Genomic DNA, 24256 nt, shown 5'->3' on the forward strand with positions numbered 1-24256 from the left:
ATTTCATTTAATTCTCCCACTCATCTGTAGAGGTAGGTGAGGTAGGTTTTAATGTCTCTGTTTTATACATGAGAAAACTTGGCATCGGAAGAATAACTGACTTGCCCGAGTTCACAGTGGTATTAAATGGTGAAGCTGTCCATTATGCTTCTCCCTCTACAGTTTTCTGAGATAATCAGTGTTACTTAATAGTAGCTGCCTAGAACATACCTACTATAATTATAAAATACCTACCCTCAAAGCCACACACTAGCCCTTTTCCCATTTATCACACTTCTATAGAGCGGGGGTCAGCATACCAAAACCCACAGATCAAATTAGAGTCCTTCCTATTTGTGTAGATAAGATTTATTAAAACACAACCACAGTCATTCATTTACATATTGTCTATGGCTGTTTCCCCACTACAATGGCAAAGGTAAGTAGTTGGGAGAAAGGTCATATGGTCCCAAAGTCTTCAGTACTCTTTGGCCTTTGCCTTGAATGTGTGCTGACCCCTGCTATAGAATATGAACAGCTAACGTACATTTCCAGACTCTTGCAGCTATTCTTTCAGAAACTACAGAAATCTCTGAGTAATGTTTCCAGGAAATGTTTTTAAAATAAACAGACTTGACTGGCTTGGCTCTTCTTTTCTTTGTCCTTTTCCTATATTTGCTTCTTCTAACCTCTATTGTGAACAACACCTGAGATTGCAGTAGTCACTTTGTATCGATGAAGAGACAAACATATGAACAAATGATGATGGACAGAAGGAAAAAAGAGTCAGGGTGCCGAATTACATTTCTGAGCAACCTCTTCAGCCCTGGACTTTGTGGATCTATAAAGAATTATCTACTTATTAAACACACTGATAGTAGTGTTACTTGATTATAATTTTTTAAAAATTGGCTGGGTGCGGTGGCTCACACCTGTAATTCCAGCACTTTGAGAGGCTGAGGCGGGCAGATCACGAAGTCAGGAGATCGAGACCATCCTGGCCAACACGGTGAAACCCCGTCTATACTAAAACAAACAAACAGCAACCAAAAAATTAGCTGGGCATGGTGGCAGGCACCTGTAGTCCCAGCTACCGGGGAGGCTGAGGCAGGAGAATGGCGTGAACACGGGAGGCGGAGCTTGCAGTGAGCTGAGATCGCGCCACTGCACTCCAGCCTGGGTGAAAGAGATACTCTGTCTCAAAAACAAAATAAAAAATAAATAAATAAACAATAAAATATAATGGATGCATTCAAAATCCTGTCATTTACTGAGTCATAACAATCGTGTTAGCTTCCATGTTAAGGCCACTAAATATTGAATCAGTTTAGGATTCAGCATTTTACTTCTTTATCTACACCCACTCCCTTAGTGATCTTATATAATCTCATGAATATACACTGTGTTTATGTGATGATTAATCTTAATTCTATCACAAGGCCAGCCATGTATTCAGCTAGCTACTCAGCAACTCTACATGGAAGTTTATCCGCATTTCAAACTTGACATCTGCAAAACCTGGTCCTCTTGAAGATTTCCCCATTCCAGTTAGTAGTAATTTAATGTTTCAAGGCTTAAGCCAACAACTGTGGAGTCATCCTTGATTTCTGTCTGCCACCTACATTATATATTTCAGCAAATCTAGTCGTAACCCTATCAAAATATATCCAAAAATCTCAGCACTTCTCACCACCTCCTACTCTACCACTCTTATCCGAGCCACCGTCATTTCTTGCACAGATTATTGCAACAGCTTCTTAACTCTTCCCTTTGCTCCTAAAACTGTGTTTGCAAATTATATCAGTGAGAAAATTATGACAGTAAAAGAGATATGATATAACTCACCCTCCATCTTGCCTTTCCCTTAATCATTCCTGAGCTTAGGCTAAGCTAACTTTGGAAAACATTTAGTTTATAGTTTAAATGATAATAGACCTCCCCCAAAACTGAGTAACCTTTGGAAAGCTAATGAAAGGTCATCAGGCTAGCAGGAGCTAACGTATAGATTGGTCACTACCTGTGCAACTTCACTACTGTAGATTGGCCTTTTGAGGTATCTTTTCAGGTTTTTTGCAAGCCTGACCCCCATGGATCCACCTGGACCGATTGTTCCTGTGACTCCACCTGGGAGGGACTTAGCTCAAGAGGACAGCTTCCATCCCCTATGATTTCATTTCTACCCCTACCAGTTAGCAGCAATCACCCATTATCTGACTTTTGAATTGAGTCCTTATTGGAGCTAAGCATCCATCACCCATCCCTTCCCCACAACTGCCTTTGAAAAACCCTTAACCTATGAGCTTGAGATAAGACTAATTTGAGTAATAACTCTATTGCCCATGTGGTATGGCTGGCTTTGCATCAATGAAAATCTTTCTTTACTGCAAGGTTATGGTCTTTATTTATGCAGCAGTCAGAAAGAACCTGTCGGGTGGCTCTTCCTGAAACCATCATTTAAAAGTGAAAGTAAAATTTTCACTATTTATAAGTGAAAAGTAAGCACTTAAATTTGGAGTCTTGTCAGGGACCCACCATCACAGTTGCTTGTGGTTTTTCAGTCCCCTGCCAGTGTGACAGACCTGGAGATGAGCTCTCACAGCTGCACATTTAACTAAACGCCATCTAAGACAACTTTAGACTGGTCTGGCAGGTATTCTAGGAGCTGCCAACATTTTCTTTCTCCTGATGCATTCAACTCCTTTAGGGGTCTTGATTAGCTCTCCCTGAATAGTAGGAGGCGCCTTGCTTCAGGAGATTTCTCCTCAACTGGGGAGACCTTGAGAAGATTACTCAGATGGAGAACAGGAAGTTTGGAGGAATACTCTTGGAAATTATTGGTTAGGGAACTAGCTTTGGAAGCCCCCTCCCCCTTTTTTGTCTTATCTTTGTTGTGTGTGTTTTTATATGTGGAGGGGATCTCTGAAAGAATTGCTGATTAAGTTCAGCAGGACTAACTCAGAGAACCTCTGTGTCTGTTTTGTTACATTATGTTCTTCAGCTGGAATGGATAACATTAATTCGGTTCCCATAAGCAGCCCATTGGGTGGTATCTTGCAAAATTAAAAGGCTTTTGCATATGGTTTCATGAGATAGAATAAGGTGATTTTCCTTTGTATTGCAGCTTTGCCCCTAAAGCTATGTTAAGGCAAACAGGATCCCCAGGGCCACGCAGGGAAAGGGACACCATAAACCTGGCATGCTGGCAAAAGAGTAAGAACTTTTATTTAATCAGTGAGGCTTCTGGCTTCTCTTTCTCTCTGTATGAACTACTTGAATAAATGATAAAATTTGCTGTCTCCTCTGCAGGGTTTTGATTAATAGGAAAAAGGATTTGTGAGGCTAGTCTTAGGCTGTAGCAAATTTGGTGTACTTTGCGCTATAAATTTGTCTTTTTGTGTTGTTCTGTCATAAAGAGGGTTAACACAGTATAAAATGTGGGCTTAGGACCCCTCTAAGCCGGCTATTGAAGCCATTCTGGCAGACTGGTTACAAACTTTGCTGTGCATCTCTAAAACGAAAACCAAATGAGGGTTCCCCTCTCATCTTCCTTTATGGTCTTGAGAGCATGACTTTGTGACTGCATGGGGGTACAATCTTTTGGTCTCCATCATTCAGAAGGCAGAGATTTGGGGGTTCATTTCAGGAAGTCAGTCTGAGAGGACTGGGAGTCTGAGAGGAGTCCGCACACTCTTCATCCCAAACACATTAAGATATTGAGTAAGTATTGCCCCATGGGGCCTTTGTCATCTTTTGCTATCTTAAGCCCATTTGCAATAGTGAATTCTGGGAGATCATAGAGATGCCTCCTCTGTCGGCTTTCTAGAAATACCTTATATGTTTATATGCTAAAAACCTGAGAAATTGCTATCCAGACTTTTATAGGCTTTTGGATTGAGTCGCTATTGGACTAAGTACATCAGTGAAAGAAAAGGGATTTTTTTTTTGAGACGGAGTCTCGCTCTGCCGCCCAGGCTGGAGTGCAGTGGCCGGATCTCAGCTCACTGCAAGCTCCGCCTCCCGGGTTCACGCCATTCTCCTGCCTCAGCCTCCCTAGTAGCTGGGACTACAGGCGCCCGCCACTGCGCCCGGCTAGTTTTTTGTATTTTTTAGTAGAGACGGGGTTTCACCGTGTTAGCCAGGATGGTCTCGATCTCCTGACCCTGTGATCCGCCCGTCTCGGCCTCCCAAAGTGCTGGGATTACAGGCTTGAGCCACCGCGCCCGGCCCGAGATCTCTAATTCTTAACAATTAAAAAAGGTTAAATTAAAAAAGGGATGTGTAATAACAACATGGCTGGACTTAGAAAGTCCTCTTGAGCAGGGTAAATCCTTTGCAAGCTTGAAAATGTTCTAGACTGCTTCTGGGAAAAGGAATTGCAGGCACTGTATGCTATAGATCAGTTGCTAAGGCCTTGCCCATTCACAATGGTGGCCTGGACTCAATTTTTGGCTTTGGAAGCAATCCTTTGTGGATTGATACTTTTGGGACATTTGTCATTTCTTGATTATTTTCCCTTTCACGAATAGCCTCTGAGTTTGCAACATTTGCGGAGATTCTAGATCTTCTAAACATTGCTTATAATCCTTTTGAAGATATCTTATGCATCTGTGGTAAGTGATACTGTGTCCAGAATTGGTGGGTTCTTGGTCTCGCTGACTTCAAGAATGAAGTCCGGGACCCTCGCGGTGAGTGTTACAGTTCTTAAAGTTGGTGTGTCCGCAATTTTCTTCCTTCAGATGTTCAGATGTGTCCACAGTTTTTTCCTTCTGGTGGGTTTGTGGTCTGGCTGACTTCAGGAGTGAAGCTGCAGACATTTGCAGTGACTGTTACAGCTCTTAAAGGTGGTGCATCTGGAGTTCTTCATTCCTCCCGGTGGGTTCATGGTCTCCCTGGCTTCAGGAGCAAAGCTGCACACCTTAGCAGTGAGTGTTACAGCTCTTAATGCCACGTGGACCAACAGTGAACAGCAGCAAGATTTACCCTAAAAAGCTAAGAACACACCTTCTACCATGTGGAAAGCCACCAGGGTTGCTGCTGGCTGGGACAGCCTGCTTTTATTCCCTTATCTGATCCCACCACATCCTGCTGATTGGTCCATTTTACAGAGAGCTGACTGGTCCATTTTACAGAGAGCTTATTGGTCTGTTTTAAAGAGAGATGATTGGTCCATTTTGACAGAGTGGTGATTGGTGCATTTACAATCCCTAAGCTAGACACAGAGTGCTGATTGGTGCTTTACAATCCTTTAGCTAGACACAGAGTGCTAGACAGAAAAGTTCTCCAAGTCTCCACTAGGTTAGCTAGATAAAGAGTACGGATTGGTGTATTTACAAACCCTGAGCTACACACAGTGCTGATTGGTGCATTTGCAATCCTTTCGCTAGACACAGAGTGCTAGACAGAAAAGTTCTCCAAGTCTCCACTAGGTTAGCTAGATACAGAGTACTGATTGGTGTATTTACAAACCTTGAGCTAGACACAGGGTACTGATTGGTGTATTTACATTCCCTTAGCTAGACATAAAGTTTCTCCAATTCCCCACTAGACCCAGGAGCCCAGTTGGCTTCACCTAGTGGATCCTGCACCAGGGCCACAGGCAGAGCTGCCCGCCAGTACCAGGCTGTGCGCCCCTACTCCTCAGCCCTTGGGTGGTGGATGGGACCGGGCGCCACGGCACAGGGGGCAGCGCTCCTTCGGGAGGCTCAGGCCATGCAGGAGCCCAGAGCAGGGTGGGAGGAGGGTCAGGCATGGTGGGCTGCAGGTCCCAAGCCCTGCCCCCTGGAGAGGCAGCTGAGGCCCTGTGAGAATTCAAGCGCAGCACCGGTGGGCTGGCAGTGCTAGGGAACCCTGCGCACCCTCTGCAGCTGCTGGCCCGGGTGCTAAGCCCCTCACTGCCCAGGGCCAGCAGCGCCTGCGGGCAGCTCCGAGTGCAGGGCCTGCCGAGCCCATGCCCACTCAGAACTCGTGCTGGTCCATGAGCCTGGCGGCAGCCCCGATTCCCACCCATGCCTCTCCCTCCACACCTCTCCACAAGCAGAGGGAGCCAGCTCCAGCCTCAGCCACCCCAGAGAGGCGCTCCCACAGTGCCCAGAGAGGGGCTCCCACAGTGCCCTGGCGGGCTGAAAGACTCCTCAAGCATGGCCAGAGTGGACGCCAGGCCAAGGAGGCGCTGAGAGTGAGGGCCATCAGCACATTGTCACTTCTCAATACCATCAGTTAAGGCTTTCTTATTTCACGCAGGAGGTTGCCTTTACAGCTATTGTTTTAAAGCCCCTGCTCTCCCTCTGCAAACTTCCCATTTGATGAAATTCTACCTTGATTCTCAGTTTTCTCCTGTCTATTCCTCTTTTCTCTTATAACTAATATTTTTTTATCACACTACCAGATGTGTTTCTCTGTATGTTTATGTGTTGTGTGTGTGATGTTTATATGAAACAACTATAATTAATTGGCTTAAAGAAAAATAAGAACTTAAAACAAATATATTGCCAGAAAAAATATAAACTTTCATGCCTTTAGGTCATGTGACTCTAATAATCTTTAGACAATAAAGACAGTTTAAAGACTATTGGTAAAGTAAAATAAAAATGTCTTCAACATTTAGACATTTGGTCCAAATTAGGCAGGTTGAATACTGTCTTTGTTAGAATTTTAAGGCCATAAACTACTTCTATCACTTTTTTCTAATTGTTTGACTTGTCTGTTGTAGAGTCATATATTCTAGGTAAGGTCTGAGGACATGCAGAGTTAGCCAGGTTTGCTAAACTAGCTTGGGAAGAGTCAGACATTACAACTCTGTTCTTGTACTGGGCTCTGCAAGCTGATACATGGTTAAAAATTGCTTATTTACAAGGTTCCTCAACCAAAATAAAAGTTGCTGAAAGTTGGCATTGTAACACGTACTTGAGACTACTGAAGAAACAATTATACATGCAAGGTGTGTAAGGAAAGTAGAATGTTTTTGGTAAAAGGAAATAAGAAAGCATGAAAATATTGTTAAAGAGAAGATAACTTTGTTTAGTTCTGAGGATTTTAAAGATTGTCCTGTCCAAAAAAAAAAAAAAAAAAAGGAATGGGACAAAACTGAAGGTTTAGGCAAGTTGTAAACGATTTGTGAAAGAGGATCTTATAAAGAAAGTTCTGTGAGTATGAGCTAGTTGGCTAAGATTTAAAGGAAATGATCTAGTTTTATCATAGGTTGAATATTGAAATAAAAGCACACTGATGCAAGCCTCAAATATGGGCTCATGTGTCTGATTAACAAGGTTTTCTTAGACAGTTGATCTGCTGTTTAACAGAAAATTATAAAATATTATAAAAATGCTTATGGAAATTTTACCTCATATTCAAACTAAGATATGATGTATTTGTTTATGAAGTTTTATTAAGAATTTTGTTTAATGTTAATAGTACCACTAATGTCAAGGTAAATTTTGACTTTCTCTTTTGAACAAGATCTTTTTGTAATATTAAAAGATAATAAAACACTTTTGTTTACCTTTTAAATAAATGACAGGAAATAAAGGAGAACAGAGAGAGGAGGCAGATTCTGTTTGCCTTACGCTGTCTTTATTGGTCCTGTTTGAAATGCTGAGTCTCCCCTCTACCAGTGAGTAAAGTGACCTGGGATTTTATTTTGTAATATAATGTGTTTAAAACTTTGATATCTGACAAACTTTCCAAAGTCAAATTCTAAATTAAGCTTTAAAAAATAATCTGGTTAGCCTTTTAGCTATTAGATATCCTAAAGTTCAAAAGAGATGTATTTGGATTATTTGGTATATAAAAATCACACAGGAAGCAATGTAGCGTATAAAATAATGTTTGACTTTCTTTGGGCTATATTTGAATAAATATGTCATTGGTGTGTGTTCCAAAATTGTATAAGGTTCCTATAATTCTGATAGGTCTCAATACATGTTAACAGTAATAATTAAGATTGTTATGTTAAATTACTGTGTGCCACATAGATGTCCAGACCTTAACTGTGGCTGTTCTCAGACTTTCGTCATCCACAATTGTTTTACATTTGTCCTTTCCAAAAGGGACTTTTATAATTAGCTATAGGACTCTGACAGGTGCTCTTGCAGGCAGGTTTCTGATGACTTTAGAGATTGCAACATTAGAATATAATTAAAAAAAAAACTCCCAGGACTCTCATGGGAGCTGAAATGTTTATAAACATTAAGCAGAACAGGAGTTAATTATCTGGATTGAACTAATGGAAAACTAACATAATCCCTTCATAACCTTTTGTTTGAAACATTGCTAATTTTTGTTTGTTTGTTTGTTTTTCAAAGTCCAGAAAACCTTTTCTCTTTTGAGTTATATATAAATATAAAAAATTGGGTAAAATACATTTCTGTGATCAAAATATGGAGCATACTTCTTTCTAAATGATTTCTCCAGAATTTGAAAACTATTTGTAAGTATACTTATTTATGAAAGTATAGATATTTGCATAACTTCATTAAGAATCTGTTTTCTTTTGTAACAGGACACCATTGGAGACACTGGTTAATTTTACCAAGGCTTTGACTGGAATGGCATACTATCAGACTGCTTTAAGGAATAAAAGTTGATTTATGGAGCCAATAAAATGCCCCTGGAAAAACTGACATCATATCTTGTCCATGCAATTCCTGTAGAGGGTTCCTGACCTGTGGTAAGTAAGGAATGTAACTTTCTGACAGGCCCATGAGCCCTAAGTTATCTTGAGACCTCGAGGTGGGGAATATTCCCAATTTGTACAGATATTTGTAAGCACAGTTAAATTCATGGCTGGGCTCATGACTTTAGAAAGTCTAATCTGAGATTCCTTATGTAATAAAGCTCCAGCAAAGCCATTTTTAAAAAAGAGCTTACATGGCAAATACTTGCTTTTATGACTTTAGGCAAATATTCAGGTCAAGTATAATAAGACTAACACTTATTTTGCAAGTTATTTTGTCCTACTATGATTTGTGTTCAGTAAAACCAGTGACTGGAGGGAGAAAAATTAGGTTTCAGAAAAAAACTATAATACACCTGTTGTTAGATTCTAGTCTTGTTCATCATTCCTGAGTTTACATAATTTTCTGAAATTTGAACTGAATTCTGAATCTTTCTAGGCTACAAGTCCCAAATTATTGCTTTCAAATTTTTCTTCCATTTTTTATGACTTAGACTCAATGAAACTGCTACTACCTGTTTCCTGAGGCCCTGCAAGCTGAACTTATTCCTTGTTATACAGGTGAGAAGAATATGTCAGGTCGCCAGTGCCTTCCTTCTCTATAACTAAAGGTTCTTTGAGTCTAACATCTGGATAAATTGTGCCCAACATAAAACTTCATTTTTCTTCTGTCTCTATAGAAATACCTCTTATTAAAAATCAATTTGCCTTCATCACAGACAGAAGTCAAGACCATCTGAGATGCTATCTCCTGATATGGGAAACAGCTGTTTAACTGAGCTGATCTAGTTTCAGGACTAGTCTGCAGTTCATTTAAGTGCTGTGCTAAAACTGTTGATAAGGATATTAACATCTTTGTCACATAAGCCTAGGAATACTAACTGGGAACCCCATGAGTACATGCAAACAGCTGCAAAGTGGTTTTATTTTTATTTCCCTTGTGAATAACCCATCTCAACCCCCAACTATGCCTCTTGTCAACAGGAAGAAGCTAGAGTGATCATCAGCCTTTTCCCATCTTTATAGCCAACACCTTAAGAGTAAGGTGCTATGGAACCCAAAGCAGGGTTTAAAACTACCTTTGCAAATTATATCAGGGAAAAAATTATGACAGTAAAAGAGATCTAATTTACCTGCTCCCCCCAATCTTGCATTTCCCTTCAACATTCCTGAGCTTAGGCTAAGCTAACTTTGAGAGACATTTAGTTTATATGACTTTTATCTTATTTTATTTTGTTATTTTTATAGAGATGAGGTATCCATAAATTTCCCAGGTTTGTATCAAACTCCTGGATTCAAGCAATCCTCCCACCTTGGCCTCCCAAACCTCAAGGATTACAGGAATGAGAATGTACCCAGTCTATATGACATTTAGTTTTAAATGATAATAGGCCTCCCCAAAGACTCAACCACCTTTGTAAATCTAATGAAATATTATCAGGCTAGGGGGAGGAGCTAAGGTATGGTCTGATCACAACATCACTACTATAGATTGCCCTTTTGAGATATTTGTTCAGGTTTTTGCCTGTCCAAAACGTGGACCTGATTGCTGCTGTGGTTCCACATGGGAGGACTCAGCTTAAGAGGATAGCTTTGCCCTCCTACAATTTTATCTCTGCCTGAACCAATCAGCAGCAAGTAGCCATTACCTGGCCACCCCATCCCTTCCCTCAAACTGTCTTTGAAAAAATGTTAACGTAAAAGCCTGAGATGAGATTGATTTGAGTAACAACCCCATCTTCTGTGTAGTATGGCGCGCCTTGTGTGAATTAAACTTTTCTTTAGCGCAATGCTATGGTCTTTATTTATGCAGTGGGAAGGAAGAACTGATCAAGCAATTATACTTCTACTCTTGTCTTATTTGGTCTATTCTCTATACCTTAGTCAGAATGACCCAGTAAAACTGAAAAGAAGACAAAGTCATTTCTCTGCTCAAAATTTTTCAATGATTTGCTATTTTTCTTAAATAGAAGCCAAAATATTTGACAACCTACAAAATGCTTTGCAATCAGTCCCACTTCCACCCCAACCCTACCTTGTTATTTTCATGACCTCATCTCATATTATAGCCTCTTTCATTCATTGTCCTCTGGCTACATTTTCTTGCTTACTTGTCTTCCTGAACATGCCAAGCATTCTCCTGCCTGGAAGTCTACTCTGGTTGTTCTCTTTGTTCACATTGCTCTTCACCCAAATAGCTACATGGATATCTCTTTTCCTGCAGATTTCTGTTCAAATTTGATTACTTCAGTGAGCTCTTCCTCAACTATTCTGTATAAAACAGCCAACTATTAACCACTTCCCTTAAGATGACAGCAAGAATAAGGAAAGGAAAAAGGAAAATAAATAAAAGCACAAAAGATTATCCACTTTCCTTTCCCATTCCTATATTCTCTAATCTTCCATGCTTTATTTCTATCATTAACTTTTTATTATGATATATAATTTACATATTATAATATACACTACTCTTAAGTATTTGCTTTTTCTCCTTAGCTCTTATGTCTTCTATAATAGTATACACTTTACTTCTATTTAGTTAGTGATTTATTTTTTGAGGCAGGATCTCAATTCTGTCACCCAGGCTGCAGTGCAGTGGTTTAATCACAGCTCACTGCAGCCTCACCCTCCCAGGCTCAAGCAATCCTCCCACCTCAGCCTCCTGAATAGCTGGGACTACCAGTTTACACCACCACAGTTGGATATGTTGTTTAAAAAAAAAAAATGTAGAGATGGCATCCCCCTATGTTGTGCAGGCTGGTCTTTAAGTCCTGGGCTCAAGCGATCCTCCACCTCTGCCTCCCGAAGTGCTAAGATTAAAGGCATGAGTCACCACACCTGGTCATATTTATTTGTTTACTTATTTACTATATATCTTCCTAAATTCAATTTAAAAATGACAAGGGCAGACATTTTGTTTGTTTTATTTGTAGAGAACTCACGGTTTTTTTAGTAACTTTCTGGTGAAGAATTTAACATGCATTTTCTCATTTAATCCTCACGTTAATGAATTATTTCCTCCACAGAAAAAAAGGAAAAACTCAAACTTACTATATTTAAAATAATGGGCATTAATCATATTGCCAGTGAGTAGTGATGATAGTGATGACCAGTGTGGAGCAGCTGCTGCAAGGACGCTGGCTGCAGAGCGTGAGACATGGACAGGGTTGTGTGCTCTGCAGTGCTGGCAGGAGCTAGGAGCAGGCTAGAGCCAAGACCCCTACTTAGGTGATGGGGCAGAAGCCCGTGCTCCCTAGCACAGCTGCAGCCACCCAGCTTTGGCTCTGGACTCCAGCATCGCTGCACTCTCAGGGACCCAGGAAGCTCCTCGCCATCGCAGGTTTGAAGGTACCTGCTCCTGCTCCCTGGCCTCTCCCCACTTCTAGCACCCGCTCTAGCATGGGACAAAGTTGTGACCAAGCCTGGGTGCTGTTGTAGCTCGACTAAGTGTGCGGGCACTTAGGGCAGCACTGACATACCAGCTTCCTGCTGCCTCAACCTCCTCCAGATTTCGGGCACCAGGAGGGAGGCTGGCCAGGGGTGGGTGGTGAGAGTGGCTCAGCGTGGGCCTGTGGCACCCCTCAGCACAAACAGCGTGGGCACTGTGGACAGCATGTTGATGGTGGCAGGTGGCAGGTGGCAGACAGGCCCTTTGGTGGAAAGTGGTGCATCCCAGGTGAAACCCCACCTTCAAGGCAGGGATGGCCTGAAGCCATCAGTTGTCAGTTCTAGCTGGAGTCCACTTCCCACAGTGAGAACTTACGGTGCTTTTTTTGGGCCTGTCAATAACAGTTCATGGACAAATGAGAGCATATTTCCTCCCTTCTGAGCCCATTAAAACCCTGCACTCAGCCAGACTCGGACATATGTCGGGACTACCAGCTATGGGAAGGAACTACCTACTTCAGGTCTCCTGGTGTCATAAGGATGACCTGTCTGCAGAAAGGAGCGACCCACTAGGGGACTCCTCTGAGCTGTTCTGTTGCTCAATAAAGCTCTTCTCCACCTTGCTCACCCTTCAGCTGTCCGCATACGTCATTTTTTTAAGAGGCAGGACAAGAAGTCAGGACCAACTGAATGGTGGGAATGAAAGAGCTGTAACACAAACAGGGCTGAAACTCGCCCCAATCGCCATGCTGAGGGCAGTGAAAGGAGAGAAGAGCTGAAGAGGTCCTTTGGGAATGCCAGACCTAGAGGCTCCCCGAGCCAGGGTTTTGATACCCTCTTTGGGGCTCTGTGGTTCCTTGTGTCTGGAAGCTTCTGGGTGCCACCACATTCCCCTCATCCGGGCACAGGTGCCCACAGTGGAAGCTGCTTGTGGTACATCTGATCCAGCCACAGCCTTACACAGATCTGGCACTTGTGCCGGTGACTGGAGCTGTCCACTCTGCTGCAGCAGCCAGCATGCCTGGTTGTGCACAGTGTGTGGACCCCATGCTCACTTTCTCACATACCCCTTGCCACACCGTGCCTGGCTTACCCTTGGTCAGCGTGGGATCCTAGCCAGTAGCGCAAGCCAAGCACAGCCTGCCAGGCTGACTGGGCAGAATGAGCCCAGTGGGCCCAAGCAAAACTCAGGCAAACATGCCACTGGTCACAGAGGTTTCCGGATGGAAAAGCAGCACCCTAAGGAACTCAAGACAGTAGTATCGCCAAGATTTTAACTTTAACTTTGCGAAGTCACAGAATACCCTCTTAATTACCATGCTCTATATCCTCCTAGCCACTCTGTAGAACAAAGTTCAGACAAAACAAATAGTAACATGATTGAAATGGAGATTGGCAGGATACTAGAACAAGCAGATATCAAGCTACTTCAGAACAATATCCTCTTAGTTGTCATATCTAAGAGAAAAAGTAAATAAGCTCATAATAAAATACAGAGAACAAAAAAGCTGAGAATGTATGATTAATATAATATCAATTTGAGAAAATACTACATTTAAAACTAGTTGTCAGTAGAAGCAGGAGTAGAGAAAGGAAGAGAATACAACTCTATTAAGTCAAGTTTCAGGAAGAATTTTCCAGTCGGAAAAAATAAGAAAAGTTATTAGGGAAGTAATAAAGGGTCATTTCTAGAAGATATAAAAACCTATACATGTCTATCTATTAACTAAAAAAAAAAAAAGTCAACCCTTTCATCTTGAAAGAGAAAGAGATTCATTTAAATAATCCATTATTAAATGCATCTCTTTCTCTTCCCAAGGCCCCAATAATGTTATGACAAAGTAACACCAAGAATGTGAAAACCCATAGAATTGTAACTATAGAAATTGAGACATTTCAGCCCACTTTTAGTGGATCTAAAGTGAGTTTAAGAGGTAGGAACCATTTAGTAGAGTCAAAAACGATAAAACCTGAAATTCTCTAGAGTAGGATGTTAATGAATGGTGAAAGAATCTGAATATGGAAGCAAAAATTGCCATGGAAAGCAGGGAATGAGGCAAGATTATAAAAACACAGAACCTATTTTTTTCCTCAGGACTCTTATCCTTACCTGAAGTACACAGGTTCCCTTTCTGTTTGAGATTTGAGATCAGTATTTTATTTGCTAAATAAATATGGAGCAGAGGATCCAGACTTGACTCCCCAGGTGTAAGAGAGGAGTGAGACACAAAGCTGGAAAAAAAGAAATAAGAAAAGTTATTTTATCTTTCAGTTTCTTCTCATCATCCCTAAGCTCTCCCACATCTCATGGAGGGACATAACCCCCTCTTTTCAAATTAGCCAGTATCCTACCTTTAGCTATGGTCCTACATTTATTGTCTGTGTAATTAATGAGAGAAATAAGATGGTAAATAACTTTCAAAACGGAGAGTATAGCTGTAACAAAGTCTTTGAAAACAATTGACATACAAAAATTCTACAAATAAAAGTAAGTTCAAATAATAAAATAGTACATTATTTATAGACTAATGCTTTTCCCATTCCACTGTATTTTAAAACTATGAACCCAAATGCCATACTGGAAAGAAATGTTAGGGAAATGTCAGCAGTAATTCAGTGGGTCCATGAAAGGGCTTCAACTTAGCAGGATACCTCTCAAATTATATGCAGGATCATATTTGTATTTTCATAGTGATAGTTTTCATAAGAGTATCTCTAAATGAATTTCAAAAATAATTCTTAAATTAAAAAGTTTTTTTTTTTCCTTTAGGCAATTTTTTAATACAGAGGCTATCCATGAAATATGTATATGTCTTCAGTTGCTGTTGAAAGCAAGATCAGCTACTCCTCTCTCTGAAAAGTATTTCACTTCATCTTCATTCTTGAAGGATATTTTTGAGGCATATAGAATTCAAGGTTGGGAGTGTTGCTGGTATTGTTCTTTTTGTGTTGTTTTGGGTTTTTATTCAGCATGTTGAGAATATCATTTTACTGTTTTCTGACTTTTATTGCTGCTATTGACGAGTCACCTTTCAACTTAATATTTTCCCTTGGGCCATTTTTAAGAATTTTTTTACGGTGTATTTGATGAGGTACAGTTTCATTATGTTTCTAGTTGTGGATTTATTTTTATTTCTTTTTTTTCCTGAAATTACTTAGGATCCTTGACTCTATGGATTTCTGTTATTGACCATTTCTGAAAAATTATCAGCCACGATTTTTTTTTTTTACCCTTGGCTGGTAACATTTATTATTTGTGTCCTATTTCTTTTTTTTTTTTTTTTTTTTCTCCTCTTAGGACTTCAGTTGAAATTATGTTACATTTTCTCACTCTGTCCTGTATATACTTTATTCTCTTGCTGTATTTTCCTTTTATTTCTTTGTCTCCCATGCTTGTGGTGTTTTTTTTTTTTTTTTTTTACAGTGTAAACTTAGCTTAGCTAGAAATATGTTTTCCATATGTGCTTCCCTATATGCTTCCAGGTTATAGTGGGACAAAATAGAAGTTTGTAAATGATTTAGAAAGTGGAGAGGAAGCAACAGTCATAACCTCTATTGGCTGTTTTGGTGTTAGGCTGTGAGAACCAGAAGCAGCCACTCTCAGAGAAGCAAATTCAAAATTAACCATACTCTCCCCAACTCTGCATTTGTAGTATTGACCTGCTAGTCCTGTTGACCAAGAGTGACCTCAGGCCCACTCCATCTCAGACGGAAAGGCAATACCCTGACACAGATGTCTCCACCAGCTTTCCGTAATGGTCCCATTCTGCAAGTCAGCCATGCCTGGTTTCTGATATCTCTGGCAAGTTCTAATTTTTCCACCCTTACTGGTTCTTCAGAGAGGAGGGGAGCAAATTTTTCTGTTCCTCTAATTCATTCATTCTGACCCTTACTTACCCAGTGTCTTGCGCAGTTGTCTAAAATGTTAGTGCTATAATCAAGTCCTATTCTGCGTTACTTACAGTGGTAGTGCTCATGTGGTTGAACTTTGTCTGTACTGTGTACTGTTTCACTGCACTCGTTTTAGAACACTAACTTTACATTCTTGTATATAATTAGCTATGAGGTCTATGCAGTGAATTTTTAATTTATTAAATTTTGGAGTCCTTTATGTTCTTTGTATCCTTTTTTACACCTGTAACATCACATTTTATTTCCCTGTTTCTGCTGATATCCTTTACTTTTGTGTTTGATTTCTTTAACTTAAAAAGTGTAAGAGTTTCTTCTGCCCTGAACTCCTGGGCTCTAGTGGTCTTTCTGGCCTGGAATTAGTCATCTCACAGAGTGATCCATGAAAAGATTTAGAAACAACTGAGCTCAAACCACAGCTTAGACCAGTTCCTAAGTAATAAATAAGTTCTCTTTGTTTAACATCACACTAGATTGTAAAGTCCTTATAAAAAACAGATTTGCTTATTTTATCCATAACTGAATATATAGGACCTAGAGGAGCTCTGAGTGTCTGAGAGGTACTCAATACATATTTGTTGAATAAAAGCATGGCCAAAAAAGGATAGAATTGTTTTGTGCTCTTCCTGATGATTTCAATAGGATGTACTTCTGGGTCTATTTTTGTTGTTGTTTGTGTTTCGGTGGGTACATGCTTTTGGTGTGTTTTTACTTTATGTACCTGACTATCTTTGATTGAGCTAAGCATTATACATAATTAGTTGTACAATTAAGCATAATTAAGCATTGCATGATTATCTGTAGGAATAATTAGAGGACTGAGATGAAGGAAAGCCTTCATCCAGAGAGGATTTCTGTTTGTTTCAGTCATTGGGGGCATTACTTGTCCTCGGTCACATTCAACAGTTTGAATACCTTAGATTACTGAAGGCTCCAGACTTTTAAAAGTAGGCTACAATTCTTCAAGAAAGCCAATCATTTTATTTTTTTTTATTCACCTTTGTCCCAAAAATGTATTAGGTAGCAACATATTGTGGGACATTTACCTGTTAGACTCTTCATTTTGTTCTATATTTTTTAACTATATATATGTCAATATAAATATTCACATTTATGTAACTAACAAATACTTCTACTGGTTCTAGTTTTCCCTTTGATTTCAGTCTAATAATTATTTCTTTTCTTACAAGACCTGCAGTGATTTTAAGAAGATACTTTTAAATATATATTATGCAGATTTTTAGACGTTTTTAATAGAAGTGTTTGTACGAACAATCCTGCCATTATGGGAAACATCTAGCCTCCAGAAAATAACTTTCAGAATAATTTAGAGAGTTTTGATTAAGAATGCAGACAGGAGGCAGGACTAGCTTGCAGCTCCTGCTTGGACAGACAGAGCCGTGTGTGGAGACTCACATCATACAATTTTGCTCCAAGAAATACCACAGGAAAATACCAGGAAAGCTGAGAGAATTCTCTGACCTTTTGAAGGAATTGGATTGCTACCGCAGGCTCCCTGAGATGCCAAAAAATTGGGAGTGTACTTGCTTTCTCAGTAGGGAGGCTGGCGGTCTGGGGCAAGTTCTCAGCCCTGGTCACTAATTGCCTAAAAATGGACTCGGTGCTGTTGGGGGGAAACAGTGGGAGTAAGACTGGCCTTTAGGACTGTGGGCTGTGTGGGAGCAGGGTGAGTCCTGTGACTGCTGACTTTCCCCCACTTCTCTGGTGACCTGTATGACTCAGCAGAGGCAACCTAATACACCTGGGAATATAACTCCATTGGCCTGGGAACCAAATTCCCATTCCACACACAGCAGCCGCAGCAAGCCCCACCGAAGGAGAGCCTGAACTAAAACATGCCTATCCCTGCTACCACCTGGTGATTTTTCTCTAATCAGTGTAGTTGCCAAAGATAAAGGACATAATCTCTTGGGAGCTCTATGGCCCTGTCCACTGACTGAGAAACGTGAATATTTAACCAGACATTCCTAGGGCAAGTTTGCATCCTCCCTATAGTACCACAGCTGATGCACTCTTGAAAGTGCCATCTCCTGCCTGGAGGGCAACCAACACAAAACCAGCGCACTGAACAAAAATACAACCAAAGACCCTCACAGAGTTCACCTCACTCTGCTACTATCTTCACCAGAGCAGGTACTGGTATTCACAGCTGAAAGACGTGAAGATGAATCACATCAGAGGACTCCCCAGTACCGGCCCAGAGCTCAGTACCTCTGCTTGGTTGCTAGATGCAAAAGAGCAAAAACAATCACTGAAGTTCAGCTCTCAAGAAGCTCTTCCCTAGGGGGAGGGGAAGAATACCACAACAAGGGAGCACCTGGTGGGACAAAAAATTCTGAACAGCAGCTCTTGAGTCCCAGATATTCCCTCTGATATAATCTACCAAATGAGAAGAAAACAGAGAAACAATTCTGGTAACATGACAAAACAAGGTTTTTTAAACCCTTAAAAGATCACACTAGCTCACTAGCAATGGATCCAAACTAAGATGAAATCTCTGAATTGCCGTTAAAAAAATTCAGAAGGTTGATTATTAAACTAATCAATGAGGCATCAGAGTAAAGTGAAATCCAGCTTGAAATCAAAAACATGATACAGATTATTAAAGAAAAAACCTTCAGTGAAATAGATAGCATAAATAAAAACAATCACAACTTATAGAAATGACGGATACACTTAGAGAAATCCCAAGAGTGCTGGAAAGCCTCAGCAATAGAATAGAACAAGCAAAAGAAAGAACTTCAGAGCTTGAACACAAGGCTTTTGAATTACTCATACCATCGAAGACAACAAAGTAATAAATAAATTAACAAAGCCTGCAAAAAGTTTGGGACTATGTTAAGCGTCCAAACCTAAGAATAATTGGTGTTTCAGTGTAAAAAGATAAATCAAAAAGTTTGGAAAACATACTTGAGGGAATAATCAAAGACAACATCCCCAGCCTTGCTAGAGATCTAGACATCCAAATACAAAACACTCAAAGAACACCTGGAAAATTCATCACAAAAAGATCATTGCCTAGGCACATAGTCATTAGGTTATCTGAAGTCACGACGAAGGAAAGAATCTTAAGAGCATTGAGGCAAAAGCATCAGGTAACCTGTAAAGAAAAACTTATTAGATTAACAGCAAAGGACTAATATGCAGAATCTACAAATAATTCAAACAAATCAGTGAGAAAACAAACAAAAAAAACTCATCAAAATGTGGGCTAAGGACATGAATAGACAATCCTCAAAATAAGATAAACAAATGGCCAGCAAACATAGAAAAATGCTCAACATCACTAATTATCAGGAAAATATGAATCAAAACCACAATGTGCTACCATCTTACTCCTGAAAGAATGGCCAAAAATAAAAAAAAAAAAATAAAAATAAGAAATAATAGATGTTGGCATGTATGTGGTGAAAAGGAAACACTTTTACATTGTTGGTAGGAATGTAAACTCATACAACCACTATGGAAAACAATGTGGAGATTCCTTAAAGAACTAAAAGTAGATCTACCATTTGATCCAGCACTGGTATCTATCCAGAGGAAAATAAGTCATTATACCAAAAAGATACTTGCATGCACATGTTTATAGCAGCACAATTTGCAATTGAAAAAAACAAAAAAAAAACAAAAAACAGGAACAAGCCCAAATGTCCATCAATCAATGAGCAGATAAAGAAAGAAAAAAACAAAAAAAACAAAAAACAAACTATGTGTGTATGTGTGTGTGTGTGTGTATGTTTATAGCAGCACAATTTGCTGCTATAAATACACACACACACCATGGAATACTACACAGCCATAAAAAGGAATGAAATAATAGTATTTGCAGCAACGTGGATGGTATTGGAGACTATTATTCTATGTGAAGTAACTCAGGAATGGAAAACCAAACATCGTATGTTCTCATGTAGTAACAAAGCTATGAGGACACAAAGGCATAAGAATAATACAATAGACTTTGGGAACTTGGGAGAAAGGGTGTGAGGTTGGTGAGGAGTATAAGAGTACACATTGGGTACATTATACAATTGTACACTGCGTGGGTAACGGGTGCATCAAAATCTCAGAAGTCACCATTAGAGTACTTATTCATATAACCAAGCACCACCTGTTCCCCAAACACCTATTGAAATTAAAAAAAAAAAAAATCATATTTATAAAACAAACAGAGAAAAGGGAAGAAAAAGTGAAATAACCCTCATTCACATTTAACTGAAATTGCTGGCTGAACAATGCACTATTCCACCTAGGCTTTTACACATGTAAGAAAGGGAAGAAAAGATTTTTAAAAAGGCTGGGCATGGTGGCTCATACCTGTAATCCCAGCACTTTAGGAGGCTGAGGAGGGGGCGGATCACAATGTCAGGAGATAGAGACCAACCTGGCTAAAATGGTGACACTCCATCTCTACTAAAAATACAAAAAAAAATTAGCCGGCCTTGTGGCACGTGCCTGTAGTCCCAGCTACTCGGGAGACTGAGGCAGGAGAACCACTTGAACCCGGGAGGTGGAGGTTGCAGTGAGCCGAGATCACGCCACTGCACTCCAGCCTGGGCAACAGAGCAAGATAGGAAGGAAGGGAGGGAGGGAGGGAGGGAAGGAAGGGAGGGAGGGAGGGAAGGAATGTTAAATAATAAAAATTGACAGTACTTGGAAGATCCAAGGATTTTCTATGGTTTCCTTTATTCTAGCAAGGGTTTTGTATGAGTTTTGTTTTGTTTTTAAGATTTGACACCTTTTCGAATACCTTAACCTATGTGTTTGTGCATAATGTGTATAGTATAGGTTCTTTTCTGAAAGTGTGTCCAATCTTACACACACACACGTATAAACACACACACACCCATGTGCATTTGTAACAACTGAAACTAAAAGAAGCTGATTACTAAGAATCTAATGAACCTTACTGTTTCCTCTTCATCAAACATATAATAATCAAATATCCATTTAAATTATAAATAAAATAAATAATTTTGTAAGATAAGTTTGAGGCCAGAAAACAGGATTGTTTACCAGTATTTGGCAAAACTGGTTTGATCCATGAAATGCTGATACATGCAAATTGAACTCCATTTGGAATTTCTTTAAAGTAATATCCCATTCTTTTTTATTAGACCATTGATATCAGAGTTCTCTCCTTTCTCCAGATCAGAACTATTTAGACTGTTTTTTTACAAATTCAGTATGAAGGATTTTTTTTTTTTATAGGTGTGAATAGCATTGATGTAATGATGTTTCATTGAGCCCCACATTTCTGTCACTAGAGTGGTAAAATGACACAAAAGATGAACCAAAAGTCACTCGTAGATGACAATGGGTGAAAGAAAACACATTTAATTTACATAGAAACATAGAGAATATCAAAAGGGTTAAAATTCATGAACAAAATTTCATTAAAAATGAATTCTAAAATATTAAATATACACTACTTAAGAATGATCTAAAACTAGCACTAAATACATTAAAATGGATATATTTTACAGGAATAGGATGCTTGCGTTTTCAGTGTTTTATCTGAATTATGTAATGGTTTACATAACTTTCTGTCAATGAAGGGAAAACAGCTTTTTATCTGAGTATTCACAGGGTTATCTGAGCATTCTTATTGCCTATATAACCTTTTCTGAATGAAGGCTGGCAAAATACAGAGAAAAGACTGAGAATCAAGATCATATAACACTTTAAATAGAAAACATTAGCCCCTTGTTACATATCTACAGGCTGAATAAGGACCCAAACACAGCTCTTCCAACTCAGCAGTCAATGCTATCTTTGAGGCATGAGGGTTATAAGGCTATATTAATAACGGATTCTCAGTCTCACAATTAAGCTAAAGTCTAGACTTGAAGAGATTAATACTATTTAGCATGCCAGTCTGGGTTATAGCACAGTAGCCACATATTTATTTTATTTCATTTTGATTTTAAACCTGCAGTGTATTGCCAGATCCCAAGTGGGTTGGAAATATTGCAATGATTGTTTTGTGTGGCTTTACTGTCATTTTTGTTAAAGGTAAACAGGATTCTCTGTTTGATCATTGACATCAAAGGCAAAGATGAATGATAAATTATTGTTCCTCTACTCTTGCATTTTGAGACAATTTTTGTTGAAGTCCAAATTTACAAGAGTTTGGGGAGGATGTTTTCTTCTGGGGAAACAACGTTCACAGCAGTCCAGACTGAGGGTAAATAGAGAGCAAAAACAGCGCTAGCTGCTGAGTGTCCTGCTTATATTCTCACATTTGCCCATCTATTAATCTCTATTAATGTTTTATCTTATTTTTACAGATCCTATATATCTAGGAGGTTCCTTTTAAAATGCAAATAAAATAACTAAATGGGAGTGCCTCTGACTTCATTATCATTCGTCAACACCATAACAGGGATTATTTTACCACATTAGTTTGCTTCAGAGAGTTGAGCTGCAAGAAAATGGGACTGAATTCAATTATGTTTTGAAAATGAAAGTGCTGGATAACAAGGTAGCAGTTTCCAACAAATTTAAATATGAAAACCTTTATTCATATAATAAAATGTCTACTGTCTATTAAATTATATAGTGACAAAAGTCTTAGAGAATTCAGGGACATGTTAATATTATCAATTACAAATTGTACTAGAGAAAGCTACTCCAAATGGGTGGGAATCATAGAAGCTGATCATTTTCCAGGGAATGACCTTGCATGCTTTTACCTAGAGGAACTGTTTAAATTTTTAGATTAGAAAAATAAATGAAAAAACAGAAGAATGGTCTAATATGTCTGTGTGTGTGCATATATATGTGTGTGTGTGTGTGTGTGTGTGTGTGTGTGTATTTAATGTTACTGTCAGAAAATATAGGCTTGTAAGAGAGCTTGAATTTCAATTTTAGAAAGAAACTTCAGTTTCTTTGGAGACAATGTTTACATTAATACAATAGTGTTTCTGTACATATATATCTGATATTGACTGCCATTATCTCTTCTATAACTTTCTTTGAGTCTCAGGTTTATATTTAATCTTATGATATCTTCATGTATATCTCCTATAAATATTTCAAACTTAAACTTTTAAAAGCATAAGACATTATTTCCCCTCTCCAGTTGCAAAGCTCTTCCTTCTTTGTAAATGAATGAATAATACAGCAACCACTAGAGGATGCAAGATAGATCTTATCTCATTATGTCCTGATTTTCATATTTACTTTTGAAGCTATTAAGTTCTCTCTCTCTTTTTCTGTAAAAAATCCTAAGTGTCCGATTATCCAGTCAAAATTTTTCCTGTAGTTGTGTAACCAATCTCCTTAATCCAAGGTATATTTTCAGTGCTATATTAGCAGTCATACTGAAAAAATAAACTAACCATTGTTATTTGGGATAATTTGTTATGCAGCAATAAATAACTAATACACTAAATTGAGAACCCCTGGAAAGAGAGAAAAATATATAAAAGATTCCTTGTTTTACACTAAATCCCTAGACTCCACCTCACTTTGATGGTATTAGACAAAATAGAAACTCCATTTTTCTGAAGTATGTAGAATTAAAATAAATAAAAGCAAAACATCAATTATTAAAACAACTATAAAAATGTGTAGCTCAAATTAGAGAGAAGCTGGAATGGCTCGAGGAAGGAAAATGGGAAATGAAATCAAAGAATTGATTCATGTGAAATAAAAGAAAAATGTTTTTTGCAAACAAAACTGCTTACTAAAGGGTATACATCTTATGAAATAATTTATTTTTTTGCTCACTGAACACTATGATGGAGTTATAGATGCAGAAGTAACTTTGTAGTTGACTTTGAAAATTGTTTTGAAAAGAGAAGAAAAGAGTTAGATATTTGCTGAGGCAATGGGAGGAAAAAACGTGCTGAAGTTAAGGAGGATAGGGAGGAGAAGACAGAAAAAGAAAAAGAAAGAAAATATCCCAGAGAAGTATAATGGTAGTGGCATTGGATGGCTTGTTTGTATCACTTTTTAAATATTTTGAAAATTTTTAATGTATGTACAAATCACAGAAAGGACTGATTCTACTTCTGTGTGGTTAGTGTAAATACAGAGAGTACCTACTCAGTGAAAAGAAAATTAATAAGGTTAAATAATTTAGAAGAAGATGGAACTCTGAGCTAGATGTCACTACAAAAAAAGAGAATCGCAGGAATCTAAAGACATACTAGGGAGAATATTGAACTTTCCCCTGAAAGTACAGTAAAATTTTGAGCTGATGTTGTCTAGATCTTTAAGGCAGGAAGGGTACAGATGAAATATGAGTTATCTATATCAACATGAGCTTAGTTTAATGAATCATGA

General features: G+C 38.9%; 1 protein-coding gene across 1 annotated transcript in view; it reads right to left on the bottom strand.

Annotated features, from left to right (window-relative positions):
• EYS (eyes shut homolog (Drosophila)) overlaps positions 1 to 24256 on the bottom strand; it is a 2114515-nt gene that overhangs the window by 2039250 nt on the left and 51009 nt on the right. Inside the window, exon 2 of the mRNA XM_025382342.1 lies at positions 14148 to 14269. The gene's annotated coding sequence lies outside the window, so the exon portion shown is untranslated. The remainder of the gene's footprint in view (positions 1 to 14147; positions 14270 to 24256) is intronic.

This window comes from Theropithecus gelada, chromosome 4, assembly GCF_003255815.1.
Source record: "Theropithecus gelada isolate Dixy chromosome 4, Tgel_1.0, whole genome shotgun sequence".
NCBI classification, from domain to species: Eukaryota; Metazoa; Chordata; class Mammalia; order Primates; family Cercopithecidae; genus Theropithecus; species Theropithecus gelada.